At 42.5% G+C, this 25798-nt stretch overlaps 1 protein-coding gene across 3 annotated transcripts in view; it reads left to right on the top strand.

Moving 5' to 3' along the window:
• The window catches only part of prkcz (protein kinase C, zeta), a 595716-nt gene that overhangs the window by 284487 nt on the left and 285431 nt on the right, over nt 1–25798 (top strand). The window contains exon 1 of one of the 3 annotated variants that reach the window (XM_034171898.1): nt 23709–23719. The exons of the other annotated variants lie outside the window; for them this stretch is intronic. The gene's annotated coding sequence lies outside the window, so the exon portion shown is untranslated. Of the gene's footprint in view, nt 1–23708; nt 23720–25798 lie in introns of those variants that run through there. 3 annotated transcript variants of the gene reach the window in all.

Below are 25798 nucleotides of genomic sequence, written 5' to 3'. Positions count from 1 at the left end.
CGTGGTGCGCTCCCAGCAGCGCTAACGGTCCGAAGCCAGAAGCTGTTCGGACCCAAGGACCCCGCCGACACCCCCCAGGTGGCCGCAACAAACCGAGTCTGTGAAAGAAGGAACCATTATGTGAGTCCACACTCTACACACAGAGAGAACACTTAAAGGTGTACAAACAGCAAACACTTCCTGGCTTGATTACTAATCAGCTTCCCAACCTGCAGGCATGGAACATCCAGTTCACAAAACTCCACTGCAGTGGAAGCCGATACATGACTAACATACAGCTCAATATAATAAAGGTGTGAGGGACACCACATTTACTGACTGTATAAATGTTAGTCACAAAATCTAACGTACCTCAGGAAGTGTGCTGACGAGCGTGAGACCTCACCCCCTCCTCTTTCACAGACCGTGCATCAAACCTTGGACGTTCTCTGCATCCACTGATGATGAGATGGCTCCCGAGACGACGATCTCACCCGTCTGGTCACAAGGTCGAGTCTCTGGCAAATACACACTGTATACTCCAGTCTTAAATGCCACCATGTTCCAATCCATATAGATGCACCTCAGCTGTGAGTCCTGACGAGCCGCAGGTGATCATGGTGAGGTCCTGATAACCTCAGCAGCACAGCCACTCAGTCCCAAATGCAAGCCACCTGGAAGGAAAAACAAAAGACAGAAACAAAAAGGCAGCCAGGCCCCCCAGCCATACAACAAAATTCATCCAGAAAAAGCCACTATTCCTGTGGTAAATTGCATTAAGACACCCACCAAAGCGACGGACAAGTTTTAAAAGGTAACACATACATTCACGTCATTGCATGACCACGGAGTTACGGAGTTGTCAAAGCATAAATTAGGGTTTAGGATTTTAAGATAACTCTGCAGCAGACTGAGAAAAAAGAGTGATTCGACCAAATGTAATCCTTTTAATGCACATAATATTTAAGACAGGGGTTTATTTTTTTCAGTTGAAGTTTTGACCCGGTCATTAAATGAGGCAGGCCCCTATTCAAGGTCAGACATTTAATCAAGGCAATATGTAAGTTTAATTTGTGCAAGGGATTCCCCGTAGATCCTTCAGCACCTCCTGACTATAACTAATCCATTACGTACATATAACAGATTTTGTCTGTTTTTATACATATAGCGGATTTTGACTGAATATCCGAGTGGATACTATTCGAGAAATTAAGCTGGTTTTCGGTGAAAAGTTTAACGGCTGATGAGAGATTATGGGGTGTTTCTGTCGGTGTAAGGACTTCCCACAGAGCGGGACGTCCTGCAGCGCTTCCAGGCGCCATCGTCGGCCTGTTTCGACCTGAAAACATCCTAATTTAAGGCTTAATTCACCCAGGACGTCGTGAGAGAACAGAGAAGATTCAGAAGAGGCCGGCATGAGGACTTTATGCGGACATTCCACTGTTTAAGGACATTTTTTAATGAAAGACGTGCGCGCAAATTCGCCGAGTCGTCACGGAAACGACTCGGCGAATCTGTGTGCGCCGCGACAGGAAAAACACCTCCGTGTTGAAAATCATTTGTAAAATTCAGGCGGCTTTTAATGGCTTTCAACAAGTGAGTAACTGAGAAATTGTTTAACAGCTTGGGCATGTTCCAACTTGTCCGTTAAGGTTTCCAACGGAGGTGTTTTTCCTGTCGCGACCCCCCGCGGTCAGGTCCGGCCCGACATGCGACTCTGCCCGCACGTTCTTTCATTACAAAATGTCCGTTAACAATGGAATGTCCGAATAAACTCCTCATGCCAACTTCTTCTGAAAGTTCTCTGTTCTCTGACGACTTCGTGGGTCAACAGAGCCTGAAATGTGGATGTTTTCAACTTGAAATGGCGAGATGCTGCTGCCTCGAAGCGCAGATCGCCGTCAGGTGCCATGGGCTGTCCTTACGGCGACACTACCAGACCAAAATCTCTCATCAGCCGTTAAAATTTTTACCAAAAACCAGCTGAATTTATCGAATGGTGTCCACTCAGTTGTGCCTTACAGTTTTGAAAAAATTTTGATCAAACAAAGCAGCAGTCTCTGAGCCATTCCTAAACAATGAAAAAATCGATGAGAGGGTGGGCCACTCCTCACTCAAAGACTGCCCACAGGCGAATGACGTAACCGACAGGCATGAAAAAACTCTCGCATGCCCACGAGGGTTCAAGTATGTCTGATGTAATCACACGTGATTCAAATCCATATGGTTTTCGAAAAAAATAATAAGGTCAGATACTTTTCCAATAGACCTCGTGTATATATATATATATACGAGGTCTGTTAGAAAAGTATCTGACTGTTTTTTTTTTTTTCAAAAACCTGATGGATTTGAATCACGTGTGATTACATCAGACATGCTTGAACCCTCGTGGGCATGCAAGAGTTTTTTCACGCCTGTCAATTGCGTCATTTGCTGGCAAGCAGCCTTTGTGTGAGGACGTGTAGTGCTTTCGACGGATGTTCATTGCAAGGAAAATACGGAACGACTGGAGCAGTGCTACTGCATCAAATTTTGCCAGAAACTGGGCAACAGCCAGGTGGAAACCATTCAGAAGATTCAGATGGCTTTCTGTGACTTTTCAGTCGTGTGACTCTCCGAGAAATTGTGGAAGAGGTGGGCATGTCATAGCATGTCCTGTGAGACTTCAACAGGAATGTGCTTTTGCTCTGCCGTTAGCAGCTTCGGCATGAATTTCGCTGCAACTCTTTTCATGGCCAAATCTTCTGTCACAGTGGAATGTGCCGAAAAAGTGCTGATGTCCACCTCTTCCACAATTTCTCGGACAGTCACACGACGGTCCCGCATCACCACCATTCGCTTTGGAAATGATCTGGTCATTTCTGCATGTTGATGGCCAACCACAGCGTGGCTCGCTCTCCACCGTTGTGCGGACGTCTTTAAACTGGTTGTACCGCTCCTTAATCTGTGTGACGCCCAGAGGATCGTCACCGAATGGTTTCCACCTGGCTGTCGCCAAAAATTTGATGCAGTAGCGCTGCTGCAGTTGTTCCGTCTTTTTCCTTGCAATGAAAATCTGACGAGAGCACTGCACACATCCTCACACAAAGGTTGCTTGCCAGCAAATGATGAAATCGACAGGCGTGAAATTCACGCATGCGCACAAAGGTTCAAGGTCAAGCACACGTGATTCAAATCCATCAGGTTTTTGAAAAAAAAAAGTCTGATACTTTTCTAACAGACCTCATATATGTGTGTGTGTGTGTGTGTGTATATATATATATATATATATATATATATATACACTCAACAAAAATATAAACGCAACACTTTTGGTTTTGCTCCCATTTTGTATGAGATGAACTCAAAGATCTAAAACTTTTTCCACATACACAATATCACCATTTCCCTCAAATATTGTTCACAAACCAGTCTAAATCTGTGATAGTGAGCACTTCTCCTTTGCTGAGATAATCCATCCCACCTCACAGGTGTGCCACACCAAGATGCTGATTAGACACCATGATTAGTGCACAGGTGTGCCTTAGACTGTCCACAATAAAAGGCCACTCTGAAAGGTGCAGTTTTGTTTTATTGGGGGGGGATACCAGTCAGTATCTGGTGTGACCACCATTTGCCTCATACAGTGCAACACATCTCCTTCGCATAGAGTTGATCAGGTTGTCAGTTGTGGCCTGTGGAATGTTGGTCCACTCCTCTTCAATGGCTCTGCGAAGTTGCTGGATATTGGCAGGAACTGGTACACGCTGTCGTATACGCCGGTCCAGAGCATCCCAAACATGCTCAATGGGTGACATGTCCGGTGAGTATGCCGGCCATGCAAGAACTGGGACATTTTCAGCTTCCAAGAATTGTGTACAGATCCTTGCAACATGGGGCCGTGCATTATCCTGCTGCAACATGAGGTGATGTTCTTGGATGGCACAACAATGGGCCTCGGGATCTCGTCACGGTATCTCTGTGCATTCAAAATGCCATCAATAAAATGCACCTGTGTTCTTCGTCCATAACAGACGCCTGCCCATACCATAACCCCACCGCCACCATGGGCCACTCGATCCACAACATTGACATCAAAAAACCTGGTGGTAGTGGGCCAGCAGTACCTCCTCTTCAGCGGCCCACACAACAAATATGATTCAAACCACCGCAGCGCAGTGCCCTTAATACCTATGACATGCTCTAATCTCTGTAATAAAATTTTATGGTCAACAGTATCAAAAGCAGCACTGAGGTCCAACAGAACAAGCACAGAGATAAGTCCACTGTCCGAAGCCATAAGAAGATCATTTGTAACCTTCACTAATGCTGTTTCTGTACTATGATGAATTCTAAAACCTGACTGAAACTCTTCAAATAGACCATTCCTCTGCAGGTGATCAGTTAGCTGTTTTACAACTACCCTCTCAAGAATCTTTGAGAGAAAAGGAAGGTTGGAGATTGGCCTATAATTAGCTAAGATAGCTGGGTCAAGTGATGGCTTTTTAAGTAATGGTTTAATTACTGCCACCTTAAAGGCCTGTGGTACATAACCAACTAACAAAGATAGATTGATCATATTTAAGATTGAAGCATTAAATAATGGTAGGACTTCCTTGAGCAGCCTGGCAGGAATGGGGTCTAATAAACATGTTGATGGTTTGGATGAAGTAACTAATGAAAATAACTCAGACAGAACAATCGGAGAGAAAGAGTCTAACCAAATACCGGCATCACTGAAAGCAGCCAAAGATAACGATACATCTTTGGGATGGTTATGAGTAATTTTTTCTCTAATAGTCAAAATTTTGTTAGCAAAGAAAGTCATGCAGTCATTACTAGTTAAAGTTAATGGAATACTCAGCTCAATAGAGCTCTGACTCTTTGTCAGCCTGGCTACAGTGCTGAAAAGAAACCTGGGGTTGTTCTTATTTTCTTCAATTAGTGATGAGTAGAAAGATGTCCTAGCTTTACGGAGGGCTTTTTTATAGAGCAACAAACTCTTTTTCCAGGCTAAGTGAAGATCTTCTAAATTAGTGAGACGCCATTTCCTCTCCAACTTACGGGTTATCTGCTTTAAGCTACGAGTTTGCTGCCCATCCAGTGCGGGCAGCAAAGTAAGAATTTCATTGCACAGGGAAACATTTTTCTTTACTGTGCATATGACAATAAAAGCTTTCTGTTGTGAAAGTGTAGGAACATGGACCCACAACAGGGGGCGTTAAATGAACGGGCAATGGATAAGCCAAACAATAACAATTTAATGTTGTGAAGTGCACAACGGAATACAGACAAATACAGTTTTGGTAATACAGACAATTATATGTAGAGTGACGTGTGGGCAGGCTTGAGGATAGAAGACGTCCGTCCAGAACCGAGCCGGATCCCACACGGCCCTCACTGCCAACGGATCTGAAGAACACCGGAGCCTCCAAGTCCTCGATCCCCAAGTGGCCACCGTCTCCAGCTGTCAGACCTGGTATTGCTGGCAGAGAACAGAAACAGTGTAGATGAGTGTGTGTTCGCACACTCAGTAATTCCACAGTCTGTGTTCTTTTGGGAGGGAGCACCTCCACCTCCAATCACACACTCGTGCAGCTCCTTTCTAACCACTTATCTGGTTGGAGTGTGAAGCGAAGCCGTCGCTGATCACACCAAACGCCAATTCCACAGATAAGGAAAACACCACAGGAAAACGGCTGCAAAGAAGTTCAGATTATTACTCAATGTTTTAAGTCAGCAGAGAAAATTACCTTTTACGGTAGCTGATTTTTCTGCGGGGAGGTGGAGTTGCAGTCCAGCTTTTATGGTGATGTGGATGATGAGTGACAGCTGTCACTCTCTGTTGCTCCGATGCCCTCTCGTGCTTGAAGCCCGCACTTCAAGCAGGTCGCCATCTGGTGGTGGTGGGCCACCAGTACCTCCTCTTCAGCCACCCACACAACACTTTCAATCTCTTGAAAGTTAGCAATCTTTGAACTTGTCCAAGGTATGTTCTTAAGAATGCTCCCTGTGAATTTGAACACTGTGGCAGTAATAGGCTTGAACTTATGCTGAGCACAGACAGACGGATGGACGGATGGACGGACGGACGCAAAGCTGTCACAATACCTGATGGCCATATTTTGATGTCCTTGGGTAAAAACAAATTGAGCACACTGTAAGCCCTCTGTAGGCATTTGCAGTACTTGTTGGGACGTCTGTACCTGAAGTACAACCCCAATTCCATTGAAGTTGGGACGTTGTGTAAAATGTAAATAAAAACAGAATACAATGATTTTCAAATCCTCTTCAACCTATATTCAATACACCACAAAAACAAGATATTTAATGTTCAAACTGATAAACTTTATTGTTTTTGTGCAAATACTTGCTTATTTTGAAATGGATACCTGCAACACATTTCAAAAAAGCTGAGACAGTGGTATGTTTACCACTGTGTTACATCACCTTTCCTTCTAACAACACTCAATAAGTATTTGGGAACTGAGGACACTAATTGTTGAAGCTTTTTAGGTGAAATTGTTTCTCATTCTTGCTTGATGTACGACTTCAATTGTTCAACAGTCACACACTGCAGACAACAACAGGATTTACGACAGATGAGGGAGTAAGCTGCTACACCTTACACAGCTGTAAGACTCCGTAAGAAATATAGTTTATTTATACAACAGTGTAAGTAGCAACACCTGTTATAAATGTTTTTCTTTTTTTACCGTCCTCTCGTGAATCATGTTGCTGTCTGCTGTGTGTGCGCTCACGCGCATATGCGTTCAGTCTCCCCCCCCCACCTGATTTCACTCACTGTGCGCGCTGATAGGCATGAGAATATAAATAAATTTTTTTTAAAAAGAAAAAAAAGCTTCTGTTTACGTTTTGCTTCTGGAAACGAGCCCGACGTGTGGTTTTTGAATGTACAATGGGCCTCATGTATCAACGTTGCACACTTGTGGCGTAAATTTACGGTGTAAATTTGAAGTACACCAAAGTAGCCGTGACATGTATCAAGCAGTGCGCACCTGCCCATTTCCAGCGTACGCCTGACGTGACCTTGATAAATGCGGCGGGTGAAAACAATCGTAATTAGAATAAACACACCCATAAATATTCAGACTCCGTTTCAGACACACCCTCATTTTACGACATGGAAGCCAGGAAGACGGCAAAGAAAAAGAACTCCACCAATCACGACGCGTGCCAATAGAGCGTCAAAAGCGGCCGTCGTATCAATTGTTTTGTAGTATAATCAAAAAAGTGTTACAGTGGTCCCTCGTTTATCGTGGGAGTTACGTTCTAAAAATAGCCCGTAATACGCGAAACCGTGACGTAGTCAGCATTATTTTTTACAATTATTATAGACGTTTCAAAGCTGTAAAACCACTTTATACACTTTCTCAATCAGGCATGAACATTTTCTCACTTTTCTCTCGTGTGTAAACACTCTCAAAGTTCAAACCTTAGTAGAAAAATAAGACCAAACTGTTTTCAGGCCCAAACATTTGTTTGAGAAATAAAAATAGAACGTTTTCCTATAAATAATTGATGGCTTTTAGAACTAACGAATTTAATTTTAACGATCAACGTACGAGGTTGGACACATAAGAAATTATGAATAGTGACTGACCAGTATTTCACAGATCGTGCCTCTTCGTCCTGACGCCGCGCCTTTTTCCACTCACACCTCGCTGCAGGTGTCTGTTTCCGAGTGACAAATACAGTTATGAGTAGTTGTTGGCGCTCTTTTTTCTTCTGGGTGAGAAGATTCTTATAAACAGACACGCAGAACACAGAACACTGTAAAAAAAAAAAAAGCATGCAAAATTGGACTAAGAACTCTGTGAAACTGCGAGGCCGCGAAAGGTGAACCGCGTTATAGCGAGGGACCACTGTATTCTCTTTTCACATGTCTTGACATGTGGATATTTGCTCGCTCAATTAATAAGACGCCTAATTTTTCAGATTTCTTTATTCTTAAGATGTATTTCTTTATTTATTTTATTGTGACAAACGAATGGAGACGACACAACCTGATTGCAGCACGGGCGAAGGGAATGACAACACTACAGTTGTAATTATCAATTTCATTGTCTAAAACGATCACACCACATAAAGTTAAGCTCAGCGCTGCTCTGGCTCCAGGCTCTGGAGAAAAAGGCACGCAGCGCTTTCTTTGCGGTCAGCGCTGTGGCCACGGATCGTGCTCCATAGACCAGCAATCCCGCAAACGCGGGATTTGTATTGATTATTATGTAGTATAATCAGGAAAGTGTTATTTATGTAACATATGCATTGATTTGTATAATGGCACTGTTTATCATGTTGATCATTTTCATTTTTATGTAGATTCCAGCGCTGGTTCATTTTGGTGTATAATTTACGCCACCTCTCGACCTGGTGTATATTTTCAGCGCAGCGTACGCCAACGACCACATTGATAAATGCCAAGTAGCGCAGCCGTTTTGGCGTACAACCCATATACGCTCAATTATCGCCGTACGCACGTTGATACATGAGGCCTAATGTGAGCAGTCAGATCGCTTCAGAGCATCGGGTCGTACAGTGTGAGAACATGAATCGTGCGCTCTGACCTTTTATACCCTGCGGTTTTGTCGCACAGTTTGAGCTGGAGCCAAGTACAATGATTGAAAAATCACACAGTGTCTACCCAGCTTTACCCCTCGCTCACACTGCCTCCGGTGTTACCGTTGCGGAATCTGGATGTGGGCCCCGCAGAGAATCCAAGACATTAAAAAGATACAAACCTCTCTCAGTGGCCATGGAGCTCTGCGGCTGCAGTTACCGAGATCCTGCGGCGCTGCGGGTTTTTCCGCAAGAAGTCTATTCTTGCGGGCTGCCGGAGTGCTCTGCATCAAGACAGAAGTGTTTCCATGCCAACTCGTGTAGAAGTGTTCGAGCAGTCTCTGGACCTGTTGCCAGAATTGGCCGCAGCTCCGCACAGGAGACAGGAGGGCGGCGTGAGTGGCCTCCGATGTGCTTACCGAGCCCGCAGACTCGGTAAGCACATCGGAGACAGTGAGAGCAAGGCCTTTCATGCTGCGAGCTTTTCATCTGCTCTTTTCTGCAGCAGCTATGAGTTGAAAAAACAGTTGACAGCTGCACACCTGCACTGAGCTTTACTAAGACATTTTTAGTTTTTTTTCTTTAAAACTTTGTGCGCTCTGTGTGTCCTAAACAGCTGAACTGTGAAGCGTTAACAACAAACACTAAAGCTTTTTCTTCGACCCCAAATGCACCCATAGTGTCTGCCTGATGATGACATGATGTAAAAAACGTTGATAAAACTTTCTTACCTGTCACTCTGGTTGTGCTTTCTCCATAAATACACGTATCAATTCTTCCTGCTCAGACTGCAAACCAGGGATGAATCCAGACCAAAAGTGGGCATGGGCGAGCATTTCCCCTCACAACACCCCTAGATTAAAGGTCCACTTTTGAAGACATTTTTTCATACTACTGACACTAATACAACTTATAATAATAATAATAATAACTTCAACAACTAAAATGTTTAGAAAGCATTCAAATGTTAGAAAGAATTTAATCGTTACATTTATAAACAATGTAGGTTAGAAATTGTAAGTTTTACAGTTACAGTGCTGTCAAGAAAGATGTCTTTATTTCATTTTTGATAAAACAAGTATTTATGTTCATTGAAGTCAAGAAAGGGTGACTATAAAGTGAGTATTGGCAAAACTCGTCATCATTTTTATGTTGAGGTGGCAGAGGGTGTTGCTGGCAGCTGCTGGAAGTAACTAATAAAGTAACAAGTAAACTAAGTTACGTTTAAAATTGAGTAATCAATAAAGTAACTAAGTTACTTTTTCAAGGAGTAATCAGTAATTGGATTAGTTTTTTTAAGTAACTGTGGCATCACTGGTCTTACATGTCTTTCTTTAGGGCCCCTTCACACATAACACGAAAGATGCAGAAACCATAAGAAAATCTGCGAACCAAACACAAAATGGGGTACCGCAGAACATCCCCCTGCTGTCGTGAGGGACGCACATGCGTGCACGACACCCTGGTGACGGTTTCATGCACGAGCGTGCACGAACACAGTGTGAGCAGCTGGAACGTGTTGCACCACATCACACCTCTGCTGTGGAGAAAGAAAAAAAAAAACACACCATAAAAAAACACCGCATTTTATTGAATCCCTCTTATCGAGCGGAAAATACAAGTATGAAGCATCTGCTCCTCTGTAGATGACCCATGGTCACAGACGTACAGTCATGAAATTACATGAATGAAGCAGTGCGCTCTCATTATGTATTATTATGTTCAGCCGGCTATATAAGTAATTAATACAATCACTGGACACTGATAGATGAGACATTCAGTGGAGGGCACAGTTCCACTAGCCTCTAATTATCAAAGCTAATGTTTTCATTATCAGATTAGCTTTTCAGATAACTTTGAAAAATCAGCGGACTAATTATCTTCTGATAAATTTTGGTGAGATAAATCTTAGACCACTAACATTTTTGCAGGGGTGGAGAGCAAAATAGTGTTGTGACGTTCGTGAACAAGCCTATTCTTTTGAACGGCTCTTTAATATGAACGAAGGGAGCCGAGTCGCGGCTGCGCGGGAGCCGTTCTTTTTGTCGTTCTTTTTTTTTTCATGCGTGTTTGTTTCACACAGCTCCCAGGAACATCCAGTTGCGGTTGCGGCTGTGGCTCCCCCCCGCATAGAAAGAGAGCAACTACGGGGGGAGGGGCACAGGCAGCATGTGCCTTCACATTAGAGCATGACACGAGAGTGGATTTTCACTCCCGTCCCATCCCGCTCCCAGAAGAAAATCCCATCCTGTCCCAATCCTGGACTGGAGTAAAAAAATAAATCCCATCCCGTCCCACTCCTGTAAAGATGACTCCCAATCCCATCCCGCTCCCACTCAAAATCAGTCCCACTCCCATCCCACTCCCGTATGTCTCGCGCCGTGATGATCAATCAGGGACTGAATATGTAGTGACGTGGAGATGTCTGGAGTTTGACTGAAGATGTGAACATGTCCTGTATCTGGTAGCAGCCTGTGAGCAGGACTTATGTCTCTTTTGTCCTTTATTTCACAATTATGACAGAGTTTTTGGAGCAAGCAGCAGCACCACAGCAGCAGGAGCGGAGTTTCTTTTTCTTTTTATGTTACGTGCGCGCGCAAGCGAATCGTCCATGGAGATTATTTTACTTATTAACTACACAGATGTATAATAAAACAAATGGTGACTGGTTTCTAAACACAATTATGACAGAGTTTTTTGGTGGAAGAGCGAGCTGCAGCAAGCAGCGGAGTTTGTTTTTTTTTTTTTTATTGTTTACATGTGCACGTGTGAACGGGACAGTTGGTCCTCAAGTTGGGTCCTGCAGAGGCGGAAGGACCACTGCTAGCAGCCGTCATCCAGACTCAGCTCCTGCAGCAAATAATGATACTCTCTGTATTGGGAGCTTTTCACAACAACTCGCTCCGTGTGATCAAGGTCCGTCATGTTAACTTGACTGACAACCGGAGCCGACGAGCGGAATGGAAGCTCCTCCTATTTGATGACGCACCGGGGCGAATTTTCGCAGCAAAAGCAGAGCGACACACCGGGCAAAGGAGGCGCGTCCGTCGCCACGCCACCCCTGCGAATTTGTAGCGTCTGATCGCGCCCGGTGTGAACGCTGCATTAAATAGATGAAAAATCATCATCTATTTTTGGCATTCCCGGTCCTGCCCGCTCCCGTTCATTTTTATTCCCATCCCAATCACGGGATTGATAAAATTTTGACTCCCATCCCGTGGGAATCCCGCAGGAATCATGTGACCCACAGGAATTCCCGAAAAATGTCGTCCTCTACTTCACAAGAGTACTCCTGCAGGGGGGAGGGGGTATTGTATTCTGTATTCTGTAATTATTCTAGGTTTATCTACTGTTACTGAAAATGGCCAATATTTTACACCATTTTTGTTTGTATCGTGTGATACTGTGACATTTTTGCACTCACTGCAGCTGACTTTGTTAATCTACTTTTACTGAAAATGGCCAGTATTTTACACCGTTTTTGTTTCTATCGTGTGATACTGTGTCATGTTTGCACTCACTGCAGCTGACTTAGTTATTGTATTCTGTATTTATTTATTTATTTATATATTTTCTATCAAAATGTGTATCGTATTGCATCGTATGTTCTGTTTTTGGACTAAAAACTATTTTGAACAAACATTCATTGCAGCTGGCTTTGTTTTTAATGTTTATTTATAAGTGTTTAACTATTGCATGAATAACAAGTCAGGGTAGCATCACACACATACACAGTAAATCCACAGTATTGATGTCTAGGCAGAGGGATGTTGTACCACCCAGTGGAATATTTACAATGAATTCAGACCAAAATTCTTTTCAACATATTATAATGGGGTTATAATCAGTATTTCCAAATAATTCAAACTCAGATAATGGTTGATAATGACTGTGATATCAGATTTAAAGTGAATAGAAAGAAGAACATGTGCAATACAAAAACTTTCAAAATCAAAAAATATATGGAAAGAACAAAAACAAATTGTGTTGTTCTTAATGACCTTTCATTCATTTTTGTGTTTCTCAGTATGGGTTTCCTTGGTTATTTACCATGCGTTAACGTCGTCTACTGGCTACTTTAAGCAACAACAGGTTTGGTTTAATGTCAGGTTTCTATTCCCTGTTCTCTTCTCGTTTGGAACGAGATTTCAGTCAGTCAACACCAGTCTTTTGCCTGAGTGTGCTGTTCTCCCCAAGGATTCAAGGTAGGGAGACACAGAATGGGGAGCAAATTTGAAAGGTGACATTGAGATGGCTCATTTCTCTCTCTCTCTCTCTCTCTCTCTCTCAATATTTTTAGGCTTAATTATCAATTTATGTCACAAATGGCGCTAGGAATTTCTAACCAGAATGCATTGTAATGGCAAAGTGCGCATGCACAGTGCAGCATGCACCACCATGAATGCGCACATGGCGGAAATTGATAATTAAGCCTAAAATACTTAAAAAAAAAAAAAAAAGAAAAAAAAAGAGCCATATGAGCCAGTTTTTTGAATGGCTCTTTGAAAGGAACGAGCCATAAAGATCCGGATCTCCCCAAAGAGCCATAAATCCCATCTCTAGAGCAAAACGTAACAGTTATAAACATTTATTAAGTCTGAAATCAAACATTTAAGTATTTACCTGTTAAATATTTTGTAGTAGATGTACAGTTCTGTCCTCTGCAAACAGAGGAGAGCTGGTTCGAAGAGAAACCGCTCTATCCCCTGCAGGCAAAGGAGAACTGGTCACAAAAAAGAAAAAAGAAAATCATTTCTTTTGACCCCATACTGATGCGCTGGCAATATCACCCAAGTCATCCAGTGACATGCAGTTTTAACTTATGGTTAAAATTTTAACCAAACTAATTTTGGACAAGTTACTTAAATTAAGATCATGTCTGAAGTTTTATAAAGTGAAAATATCAGATATATGTTTTAGTTTTAAAGTAATGCACTAATTTTGAAAGTTTTAGTGTGGATATGCTGTGTCGAGGTGCATTATGGGTAGCCTCAGTACATTCATGACAGAAGAAATGCATTTGAGACGCTCTGATCAGGCTCCACACGGACAACAGCATTAAACCCTTTCTCTGGGTTTATAGACGTTATTGTGTTTGTTTTATAGAAAAATGTCAGAAGAAGCCCAGGTTGCTTCTCCATTATTTCCAGTTGGAATCATTGTGAGCTGCAATTGCTTCCTGTTCTTTAGAGTCCTGCTTATGTCAAACACTGTTTGTCATCTTTGTTCCAGAATAATATATATAAGATGTCTGAGATTGAGTTTGTGTTTATTAAATTCCACACAGCTTATACGTAGCAGACACAGATTATCTGGAACATTTGTTTTAAGTTTTCACAGTCTCTACTGCCATCTACTGGCCAGTAGTGTTCATGGCAGCATGAGCATCTGGACGCCAGTAGATGGCAGTGTTCCATTTATTTTGACCCAGGTTATATCAGACTTGTCTATCACAAATTTTACAAATAAAAAAAGGAATATTTTATAAAAGCACATTTATATGAGGTGATGACCAATCGGCAGTTTCCTGACTTTTGGGATTAACGGGATTTCCTGTTCCGGAGCACAGCGGTGTTCTGCTGTATCTGTTAGCTGTTTGAACTGAGCTGTTTGAGTTCTTTGAATTAACAGTCTTTTTCAAGACTTTTTTACTTTTTTTTACTTTTTCACCGTGCTCCAACGCCTAAAGAAGACCTCTAACGGTCGAAACATCGCGACGGAGCACTTTTATCAGCTAACTTTCATCAGCGTTGGCAAGCTAACTAGCTTGCTAACGCTTTTGTTTTTATTTTTATTTTATTTTTTAGCACTGTTGTCGTGCTGCTCCACAGCCTGTCTAGTGGTTTTTTATTTTATTTTAGCACTGTTGTCGTGCGTTACCTGTGCTGCTCCACAGCCTGTCTAGTGGATTTTTATTTTATTTTTTAGCACTGTTGTCGTGCGTTACCTGTGCTGCTCCACAGCCTGTCTAGTGGATTTTTATTTTATTTTTTACCACTGTTGTCGTGTGTTACCTGTGCTGCTCCACAACCTGTCCAGTGGATTTTTATTTTATTTTTTACCACTGTTGTCGTGCGTTACCTGTGCTGCTCCACAGCCTGTCCAGTGGATTTTTATTTTATTTTTTACCACTGTTGTCGTGCGTTACCTGTGCTGCTCCACAGCCTGTCCAGTGGATTTTTATTTTATTTTTTACCACTGTTGTCGTGCGTTACCTGTGCTGCTCCACAGCCTGTCCAGTGGATTTTTATTTTATTTTTTACCACTGTTGTCGTGCGTTACCTGTGCTGCTCCACAGCCTGTCCAGTGGATTTTTATTTTATTTTTTACCACTGTTGTCGTGCGTTACCTGTGCTGCTCCACAGCCTGTCCAGTGGATTTTTATTTTATTTTTTACCACTGTTGTCGTGCGTTACCTGTGCTGCTCCACAGCCTGTCCAGTGGATTTTTATTTTATTTTTTACCACTGTTGTCGTGCGTTACCTGTGCTGCTCCACAGCCTGTCTAGTGGATTTTTATTTTATTTTTTAGCACTGTTGTCGTGCGTTACCTGTGCTGCTCCACAGCCTGTTCAGTGGATTTTGATTTTATTTTTTAGCACTGTTGTCGTGCGTTACCTGTGCTGCTCCACAGCCTGTCTAGTGGATTTTTATTTTATTTTTTAGCACTGTTGTCGTGCGTTACCTGTGCTGCTCCACAGCCTGTCTAGTGGATTTTTATTTTATTTTTTACCACTGTTGTCGTGCGTTACCTGTGCTGCTCCACAGCCTGTCCAGTGGATTTTTATTTTATTTTTTTTTTTTGGTGCTGTTGTCGTGCGTTACCTGTGCTGCTCCACAGCCTGTTCAGTGGATTTTGATTTTATTTTTTAGCACTGTTGTCGTGCGTTACCTGTGCTGCTCCACAGCCTGTCTAGTGGATTTTTATTTTATTTTTTACCACTGTTGTCGTGCGTTACCTGTGCTGCTCCACAGCCTGTCCAGTGGATTTTTATTTTATTTTTTATTTTTTTGGTGCTGTTGTCGTGCGTTGCCTGTGCTGCTCCACAGCCTGTCCAGTGGATTTTTATTTTTTATTTTTTTTTTGGTGCTGTTGTCGTGCGTTACCTGTGCTGCTCCACAGCCTGTTCAGTGGATTTTGATTTTATTTTTTAGCACTGTTGTCGTGCGTTACCTGTGCTGCTCCACAGCCTGTCTAGTGGATTTTTATTTTATTTTTTAGCACTGTTGTCATGCATTACCTGTGCTGCTCCACAGCCTGTTCAGTGGATTTTGATTTTATTTTTTAGCGCTGTTGTCGTGCGTTACCTGTGCTGCTCCACAGCCTGTTCGGTGGATTTTGATTTTATTTTTTAGCACTGTTGTCGTGCGTTACCTGTGCTGCTCCACAGCCTGTTCGGTGGATTTTTATTTTATTTTTTACCACTGTTGTCGTGCGTTACCTGTGCTGCTCCACAGCCTGTCCTGTGGATTTTTATTTTATTTTTTACCACTGTTGTCGTGCGTTACCTGTGCTGCTCCACAGCCTGTCCAGTGGATTTTTATTTTATTTTTTACCACTGTTGTCGTGCGTTACCTGTGCTGCTCCACAGCCTGTCTAGTGGATTTTTATTTTATTTTTTAGCACTGTTGTCGTGCGTTACCTGTGCTGCTCCACAGCCTGTTCAGTGGATTTTGATTTTATTTTTTAGCACTGTTGTCGTGCGTTACCTGTGCTGCTCCACAGCCTGTCTAGTGGATTTTTATTTTATTTTTTAGCACTGTTGTCGTGCGTTACCTGTGCTGCTCCACAGCCTGTCTAGTGGATTTTTATTTTATTTTTTACCACTGTTGTCATGCGTTACCTGTGCTGCTCCACAGCCTGTCCAGTGGATTTTTATTTTATTTTTTTTTTTTGGTGCTGTTGTCGTGCGTTACCTGTGCTGCTCCACAGCCTGTTCAGTGGATTTTGATTTTATTTTTTAGCACTGTTGTCGTGCGTTACCTGTGCTGCTCCACAGCCTGTCTAGTGGATTTTTATTTTATTTTTTACCACTGTTGTCGTGCGTTACCTGTGCTGCTCCACAGCCTGTTCAGTGGATTTTGATTTTATTTTTTAGCACTGTTGTCGTGCGTTACCTGTGCTGCTCCACAGCCTGTCCAGTGGATTTTTATTTTATTTATTTTTTTTTTGGTGCTGTTGTCGTGCGTTGCCTGTGCTGCTCCACAGCCTGTCCAGTGGATTTTTATTTTATTTTTTTTTTTTGGTGCTGTTGTCGTGCGTTACCTGTGCTGCTCCACAGCCTGTTCAGTGGATTTTGATTTTATTTTTTAGCACTGTTGTCGTGCGTTACCTGTGCTGCTCCACAGCCTGTCTAGTGGATTTTTATTTTATTTTTTAGCACTGTTGTCATGCATTACCTGTGCTGCTCCACAGCCTGTTCAGTGGATTTTGATTTTATTTTTTAGCGCTGTTGTCGTGCGTTACCTGTGCTGCTCCACAGCCTGTTCGGTGGATTTTGATTTTATTTTTTAGCACTGTTGTCGTGCGTTACCTGTGCTGCTCCACAGCCTGTCCAGTGGATTTTTATTTTTTTTTTTTTTTTTGGTGCTGTTGTCGTGCGTTACCTGTGCTGCTCCACAGCCTGTTCAGTGGATTTTTATTTTATTTTTTAGCACTGTTGTCATGCATTACCTGTGCTGCTCCACAGCCTGTTCAGTGGATTTTGATTTTATTTTTTAGCGCTGTTGTCGTGCGTTACCTGTGCTGCTCCACAGCCTGTTCGGTGGATTTTGATTTTATTTTTTAGCGCTGTTGTCGTGCGTTACCTGTGCTGCTCCACAGCCTGTTCGGTGGATTTTGATTTTATTTTTTAGCACTGTTGTCGTGCGTTACCTGTGCTGCTCCACAGCCTGTTCGGTGGATTTTGATTTTATTTTTTAGCGCTGTTGTCGTGCGTTACCTGTGCTGCTCCACAGCCTGTTCAGTGGATTTTGATTTTATTTTTTAGCGCTGTTGTCGTGCGTTACCTGTGCTGCTCCACAGCCTGTCCAGTGGATTTTTATTTAATTTTTTTTGGCGCTGTTGTCGTACGTTACCTGTGCTGCTCCACAGCCTGTCTAGTGGATTTTTATTTTATTTTTTAGCGCTGTTGTCGTGCGTTACCTGTGCTGCTCCACAGCCTGTCCAGTGGATTTTTATTTTATTTTTTTGGGCTCTGTTGTCGTGCGTTGCCTGTGCTGCTCCACAGCCTGTCCAGTGGATTTTTATTTTATTTTTAGCACTGTTGTCGTGCGTTACCTGTGCTGCTCCACAGCCTGTCTAGTGGATTTTTATTTTATTTTTTAGCACTGTTGTCGTGCGTTACCTGTGCTGCTCCACAGCCTGTCCAGTGGATTTTTATTTTATTTTTAGCACTGTTGTCGTGTGTTACCTGTGCTGCTCCACAGCCTGTCTAGTGGATTTTTATTTTATTTTTAGCACTGTTGTCGTGCGTTACCTGTGCTGCTCCACAGCCTGTCTAGTGGATTTTTATTTTATTTTTTAGCACTGTTGTCGTGCGTTGCCTGTGCTGCTCCACAGCCTGTCCAGTGGATTTTTATTTTATTTTTTTGGCTCTGTTGTCGTGCGTTGCCTGTGCTGCTCCACAGCCTGTCCAGTGGATTTTTATTTTATTTTTTACCACTGTTGTCGTGCGTTACCTGTGCTGCTCCACAGCCTGTCTAGTGGATTTTTATTTTATTTTTTAGCACCGTTGTCGTGCATTACCTGTGCTGCTCCACAGCCTGTCTAGTGGATTTTTATTTTATTTTTTAGCACTGTTGTCGTGCGTTACCTGTGCTGCTCCACAGCCTGTCCAGTGGATTTTTATTTTATTTTTTACCACTGTTGTCGTGCGTTACCTGTGCTGCTCCACAGCCTGTCCAGTGGATTTTTATTTTATTTTTTACCACTGTTGTCGTGCGTTACCTGTGCTGCTCCACAGCCTGTCTAGTGGATTTTTATTTTATTTTTTTGGCTCTGTTGTCGTGCGTTGCCTGTGCTGCTCCACAGCCTGTCCAGTGGATTTTTATTTTATTTTTTACCACTGTTGTCGTGCGTTACCTGTGCTGCTCCACAGCCTGTCCAGTGGATTTTTTTTTTTTTTTTTTTTTTGGTGCTGTTGTCGTGCGTTACCTGTGCTGCTCCACAGCCTGTTCAGTGGATTTTGATTTTATTTTTTAGCACTGTTGTCGTGCGTTACCTGTGCTGCTCCACAGCCTGTCTAGTGGATTTTTATTTTATTTTTTACCACTGTTGTCGTGCGTTACCTGTGCTGCTCCACAGCCTGTCCAGTGGATTTTTATTTTTTTTTTTTTTTTTTTGGTGCTGTTGTCGTGCGTTGCCTGTGCTGCTCCACAGCCTGTCCAGTGGATTTTTATTTTATTTTTTTTTTTTGGTGCTGTTGTCGTGCGTTACCTGTGCTGCTCCACAGCCTGTTCAGTGGATTTTGATTTTATTTTTTAGCACTGTTGTCGTGCGTTACCTGTGCTGCTCCACAGCCTGTCTAGTGGATTTTTATTTTATTTTTTAGCACTGTTGTCATGCATTACCTGTGCTGCTCCACAGCCTGTTCAGTGGATTTTGATTTTATTTTTTAGCGCTGTTGTCGTGCGTTACCTGTGCTGCTCCACAGCCTGTTCGGTGGATTTTGATTTTATTTTTTAGCACTGTTGTCGTGCGTTACCTGTGCTGCTCCACAGCCTGTTCGGTGGATTTTGATTTTATTTTTTAGCACTGTTGTCGTGCGTTACCTGTGCTGCTCCACAGCCTGTTCAGTGGATTTTGATTTTATTTTTTAGCGCTGTTGTCGTGCGTTACCTGTGCTGCTCCACAGCCTGTTCAGTGGATTTTGATTTTATTTTTTAGCGCTGTTGTCGTGCGTTACCTGTGCTGCTCCACAGCCTGTCCAGTGGATTTTTATTTAATTTTTTTTGGCGCTGTTGTCGTACGTTACCTGTGCTGCTCCACAGCCTGTCTAGTGGATTTTTATTTTATTTTTTAGCGCTGTTGTCGTGCGTTACCTGTGCTGCTCCACAGCCTGTCCAGTGGATTTTTATTTTATTTTTTTGGGCTCTGTTGTCGTGCGTTGCCTGTGCTGCTCCACAGCCTGTCCAGTGGATTTTTATTTTATTTTTAGCACTGTTGTCGTGCGTTACCTGTGCTGCTCCACAGCCTGTCTAGTGGATTTTTATTTTATTTTTTAGCACTGTTGTCGTGCGTTACCTGTGCTGCTCCACAGCCTGTCCAGTGGATTTTTATTTTATTTTTAGCACTGTTGTCGTGTGTTACCTGTGCTGCTCCACAGCCTGTCTAGTGGATTTTTATTTTATTTTTAGCACTGTTGTCGTGCGTTACCTGTGCTGCTCCACAGCCTGTCTAGTGGATTTTTATTTTATTTTTTAGCACTGTTGTCGTGCGTTGCCTGTGCTGCTCCACAGCCTGTCCAGTGGATTTTTATTTTATTTTTTTGGCTCTGTTGTCGTACGTTGCCTGTGCTGCTCCACAGCCTGTCCAGTGGATTTTTATTTTATTTTTTACCACTGTTGTCGTGCGTTACCTGTGCTGCTCCACAGCCTGTCTAGTGGATTTTTATTTTATTTTTTAGCACCGTTGTCGTGCATTACCTGTGCTGCTCCACAGCCTGTCTAGTGGATTTTTATTTTATTTTTTAGCACTGTTGTCGTGCGTTACCTGTGCTGCTCCACAGCCTGTCCAGTGGATTTTTATTTTATTTTTTACCACTGTTGTCGTGCGTTACCTGTGCTGCTCCACAGCCTGTCCAGTGGATTTTTATTTTATTTTTTACCACTGTTGTCGTGCGTTACCTGTGCTGCTCCACAGCCTGTCTAGTGGATTTTTATTTTATTTTTTTTGGCTCTGTTGTCGTGCGTTGCCTGTGCTGCTCCACAGCCTGTCCAGTGGATTTTTATTTTATTTTTTACCACTGTTGTCGTGCGTTACCTGTGCTGCTCCACAGCCTGTCCAGTGGATTTTTATTTTATTTTTTACCACTGTTGTCGTGCGTTACTTGTGCTGCTTCATGGCCTGTCTGGTGCCTTAACTAAAGCACTCCTTCTGCTGAATCACCTCTAAATTATTTATACATTGTTCACTTTGCGTGTTTTTAGGAATCCGCTAGGTTGCGTAGCTGCTGGCTCTTAGCCGATTTAGCATGGCGGCTTCTCCTGTCTCTCCCGCACTTTTCTGCTCTGGGTGTGAAATGTTTAGTTGTTCCTCGGCCTCCTTTAGCAGTAATGGTACTTGTAATAAGTGCAGCTTATTCGTAGCTTTGGAGGCCAGGCTGGGCGAATTGGAGACTCGGCTCCGCACCGTGGAAAATTCTGCAGCTAGCCAGGCCCCTGTGGTCGGTGCGGACCAAGGTAGCTTGGCCGCCGTTGGTTCCCCCCTGGCAGATCCCGGGCAGGCTGACTGGGTGACTGTGAGGAGGAAACGTGGCCCTAGACAGAAGCCCCGTGTACACCGTCAACCCGTTCACATCTCTAACCGTTTTTCCCCACTCGACGATACACTCGCCGAGGATCAAACTCTGGTTATTGGTGACTCTGTTTTGAGAAATGTGAAGTTAGCGACACCAGCAACCATAGTCAATTGTCTTCCGGGGGCCAGAGCAGGCGACATCGAAGGACATTTGAAATTGCTGGCTAAGGCTAAGCGTAAATTTGGTAAGATTGTAATTCACGTCGGCAGTAATGACACTCGGTTACGCCAATCGGAGGTCACTAAAATTAACATTAAATCGGTGTGTAACTTTGCAAAAACAATGTCGGACTCTGTTGTCTTCTCTGGGCCCCTCCCCAATCGGACCGGGAGTGACATGTTTAGCCGCATGTTCTCCTTGAATTGCTGGCTGTCTGAGTGGTGTCCAAAAAATGAGGTGGGCTTCATAGATAATTGGCAAAGCTTCTGGGGAAAACCTGGTCTTGTTAGGAGAGACGGCATCCATCCCACTTTAGATGGAGCAGCTCTCATTTCTAGAAATCTGGCCAATTTTCTTGGATCCTCTAAACTGTGACTGTCTAGCGTTGGGACCAGGAGGCAGAGCTGTGGTCTTATACACCTCTCTGCAGCTTCTCTCCCCCTGCCATCCCCTTATTACCCCATCCCCGTAGAGACGGTGCCTGCTCCCAGACCACCAATAACCAGCAAAAATCTATTAAAGCAAAAAAATTCAAAAAGAAAAAATAATATAGCACCTTCAACTGCACCACAGACTAAAACAGTTAAATGTGGTCTATTAAACATTAGGTCTCTCTCTTCTAAGTCCCTGTTGGTAAATGATATAATAATTGATCAACGTATAGATTTATTCTGCCTAACAGAAACCTGGTTACAGCAGGATGAATATGTTAGTTTAAATGAGTCAACACCCCCGAGTCACACTAACTGTCAGAATGCTCGTAGTACGGGCCGGGGCGGAGGATTAGCAGCAATCTTCCATTCCAGCTTATTAATTAATCAAAAACCTAGACAGAGCTTTAATTCATTTGAAAGCTTGTCTCTTAGTCTTTTCCATCCAAATTGGAAGTCCCAAAAACCAGTTTTATTTGTTATTATCTATCGTCCACCTGGTCGTTACTGTGAGTTTCTCTGTGAATTTTCAGACCTTCTGTCTGACTTAGTGCTTAGCTCAGATAAGATATTTATAGTGGGCGATTTTAACATCCACACAGATGCTGAGAATGACAGCCTCAACACTGCATTTAATCTATTATTAGACTCTATTGGCTTTGCTCAAAAAGTAAATGAGTCCACCCACCACTTTAATCATATCTTAGATCTTGTTTTGACTTATGGTATGGAAATAGAAGACTTAACAGTATTCCCTGAAAACTCCCTTCTGTCTGATCATTTTTTAGTAACATTTACATTTACCCTGATGGACTACCCTGCAGTGGGGAATAAGTTTCATTACACTAGAAGTCTTTCAGAAAGCGCTGTAACTAGGTTTAAGGATATGATTCCTTCTTTATGTTCTCTAATGTCATATACCAACACAGAGCAGAGTAGCTACCTAAACTCTGTAAGGGAGTTAGAGTATCTCGTCAATGGTTTTACATCCTCATTGAAGACAACTTTGGATGCTGTAGCTCCTCTGAAAAAGAGAGCTTTAAATCAGAAGTGTCTGACTCCGTGGTATAACTCACAAACTCGTAGCTTAAAGCAGATAACCCGTAAGTTGGAGAGGAAATGGCGTCTCACTAATTTAGAAGATCTTCACTTAGCCTGGAAAAAGAGTTTGTTGCTCTATAAAAAAGCCCTCCGTAAAGCTAGGACATCTTTCTACTCATCACTAATTGAAGAAAATAAGAACAACCCCAGGTTTCTTTTCAGCACTGTAGCCAGGCTGACAAAGAGTCAGAGCTCTATTGAGCTGAGTATTCCATTAACTTTAACTAGTAATGACTTCATGACTTTCTTTGCTAACAAAATTTTGACTATTAGAGAAAAAATTACTCATAATCATCCCAAAGATGTATCGTTATCTTTGGCTGCTTTCAGTGATGCCGGTATTTGGTTAGACTCTTTCTCTCCGATTGTTCTGTCTGAGTTATTTTCATTAGTTACTTCATCCAAACCATCAACATGTTTATTAGACCCCATTCCTGCCAGGCTGCTCAAGGAAGTCCTACCATTATTTAATGCTTCAATCTTAAATATGATCAACTTATCTTTGTTAGTTGGCTATGTACCACAGGCTTTTAAGGTGGCAGTAATTAAACCATTACTTAAAAAGCCATCACTTGACCCAGCTATCTTAGCTAATTATAGGCCAATCTCCAACCTTCCTTTTCTCTCAAAGATTCTTGAGAGGGTAGTTGTAAAACAGCTAACTGATCACCTGCAGAGGAATGGTCTATTTGAAGAGGTTCAGTCAGGTTTTAGAATTCATCATAGTACAGAAACAGCTTTAGTGAAGGTTACAAATGATCTTCTTATGGCTTCGGACAGTGGACTTATCTCTGTGCATGTTCTGTTGGACCTCAGTGCTGCTTTTGATACTGTTGACCATAAAATTTTATTACAGAGATTAGAGCATGTCATAGGTATTAAGGGCACTGCGCTGCGGTGGTTTGAATCATATTTGTCTAATAGATTACAGTTTGTTCATGTAAATGGGGAATCTTCTTCACAGACTAAAGTTAATTATGGAGTTCCACAAGGTTCTGTGCTAGGACCAATTTTATTCACTTTATACATGCTTCCCTTAGGCAGTATTATTAGACGGTATTGCTTAAATTTTCATTGTTACGCAGATGATACCCAGCTTTATCTATCCATGAAACCAGAGGACACACACCAATTAGCTAAACTGCAGGATTGTCTTACAGACATAAAGACATGGATGACCTCTAATTTCCTGCTTTTAAACTCAGATAAAACTGAAGTTATTGTACTTGGCCCCACAAATCTTAGAAGCATGGTCTCTAACCAGATCTTTACTCTGGATGGCATTTCCCTGACCTCTAGTAATACTGTGAGAAATCTTGGAGTCATTTTTGATCAGGATATGTCATTCAAAGCGCATATTAAACAAATATGTAGGACTGCCTTTTTGCATTTACGCAATATCTCTAATATCAGAAAGGTCTTGTCTCAGAGTGATGCTGAAAAACTAATTCATGCATTTATTTCCTCTAGGCTGGACTATTGTAATTCATTATTATCAGGTTGTCCTAAAAGTTCCCTAAAAAGCCTTCAGTTAATTCAAAATGCTGCAGCTAGAGTACTGACGGGGACTAGCAGGAGAGAGCATATCTCACCCGTGTTGGCCTCTCTTCATTGGCTTCCTGTTAATTCTAGAATAGAATTTAAAATTCTTCTTCTTACTTATAAGGTTTTGAATAATCAGGTCCCATCTTATCTTAGGGACCTCGTAGTACCATATTACCCCATTAGAGCGCTTCGCTCTCAGACTGCAGGCTTACTTGTAGTTCCTAGGGTTTGTAAGAGTAGAATGGGAGGCAGAGCCTTCAGCTTTCAGGCTCCTCTCCTGTGGAACCAGCTCCCAATTCAGATCAGGGAGACAGATACCCTCTCTACTTTTAAGATTAGGCTTAAAACTTTCCTTTTCGCTAAGGCTTATAGTTAGAGCTGGATCAGGTGACCCTGGACTATCCCTTGGTTATGCTGCTTTAGACGTAGACTGTGGGGGGGTTCCCATGATGCACTGTTTCTTTCTCTTTTTGCTCTGTATGCATCACTCCGCATTTAATCATTAGTGATCGATCTCTGCCCCCTTCCACAGCATGTCTTTTTCCTGGTTCTTTCCCTCAGCCCCAACCAGTCACAGCAGAAGACTGCCCCTCCCTGAGCCTGGTTCTGCTGGAGGTTTCTTCCTGTTAAAAGGGAGTTTTTCCTTCCCACTGTAGCCAAGTGCTTGCTCACAGGGGGTCGTTTTGACCGTTGGGGTTTTTCATAATTATTGTATGGCCTTGCCTTACAATATAAAGCGCCTTGGGGCAACTGTTTGTTGTGATTTGGCGCTATATAAAAAAAAAGTTGATTGATTGATTGATATGTAAACACCAACACACACATACCTCACATTAACGTGTTGGTTTTTACATAGAATGAATGAGTCAAACAATCAGTGTTAGCGGAGGCTCATTTACCCATAATCCCTTTGGCATCTGTCTGCGTTTGATACAAAACTTCAAAATTAGTGCATTATTCAAAATTAAAAGATGTGTGTTATATTTTAACTTTGTACAAATGACAGAATTGACATTAATGGAGTTATTCTATCTGGATTGATTTGATGAAAACCATAAGTCAAAACTGCTTTATTTTCCAAGAAGTCTGCCTCACTGCTGTATCCTGTTAAGGAATAATGGCTTGTTTTGTGTGTGTAGAGTTGAGCTTAGTTCCTCACAATAAGGGAAGTGCGCATCTCGGGCCGTGCAGTGCATTATGGGTACGCTAAATGTTTCGGCTACCAATCCACATTCAAAGACGGTGGAAAGCAGCGAGAAGTGCTATGATTTGGACCATTTAAACCGCTCGAAAGTTGACGATTTAAAGTGTTTTTGTAAGCTCTGCGGATTGCCTGTTGCAGCCTGGACTGCGTACGGCAGTAGACAGAAATGGAAAGAAGAGTTGGCTGCCCTTGCATATGCTGCATCGTTACAGAAACTACCCGTTGATGCCGACAAAGGAAGAAGAGATAGCTGCTATTGAAAATGACTACCAGTCCTTGTTGATAGTTAGAGACAAACAA

The sequence above is a fragment of the Thalassophryne amazonica genome, chromosome 6 (genome assembly GCF_902500255.1).
Source record: "Thalassophryne amazonica chromosome 6, fThaAma1.1, whole genome shotgun sequence".
NCBI classification, from domain to species: domain Eukaryota; kingdom Metazoa; phylum Chordata; class Actinopteri; order Batrachoidiformes; family Batrachoididae; genus Thalassophryne; species Thalassophryne amazonica.
This window is presented reverse-complemented; position numbering and strand designations above follow the sequence as displayed.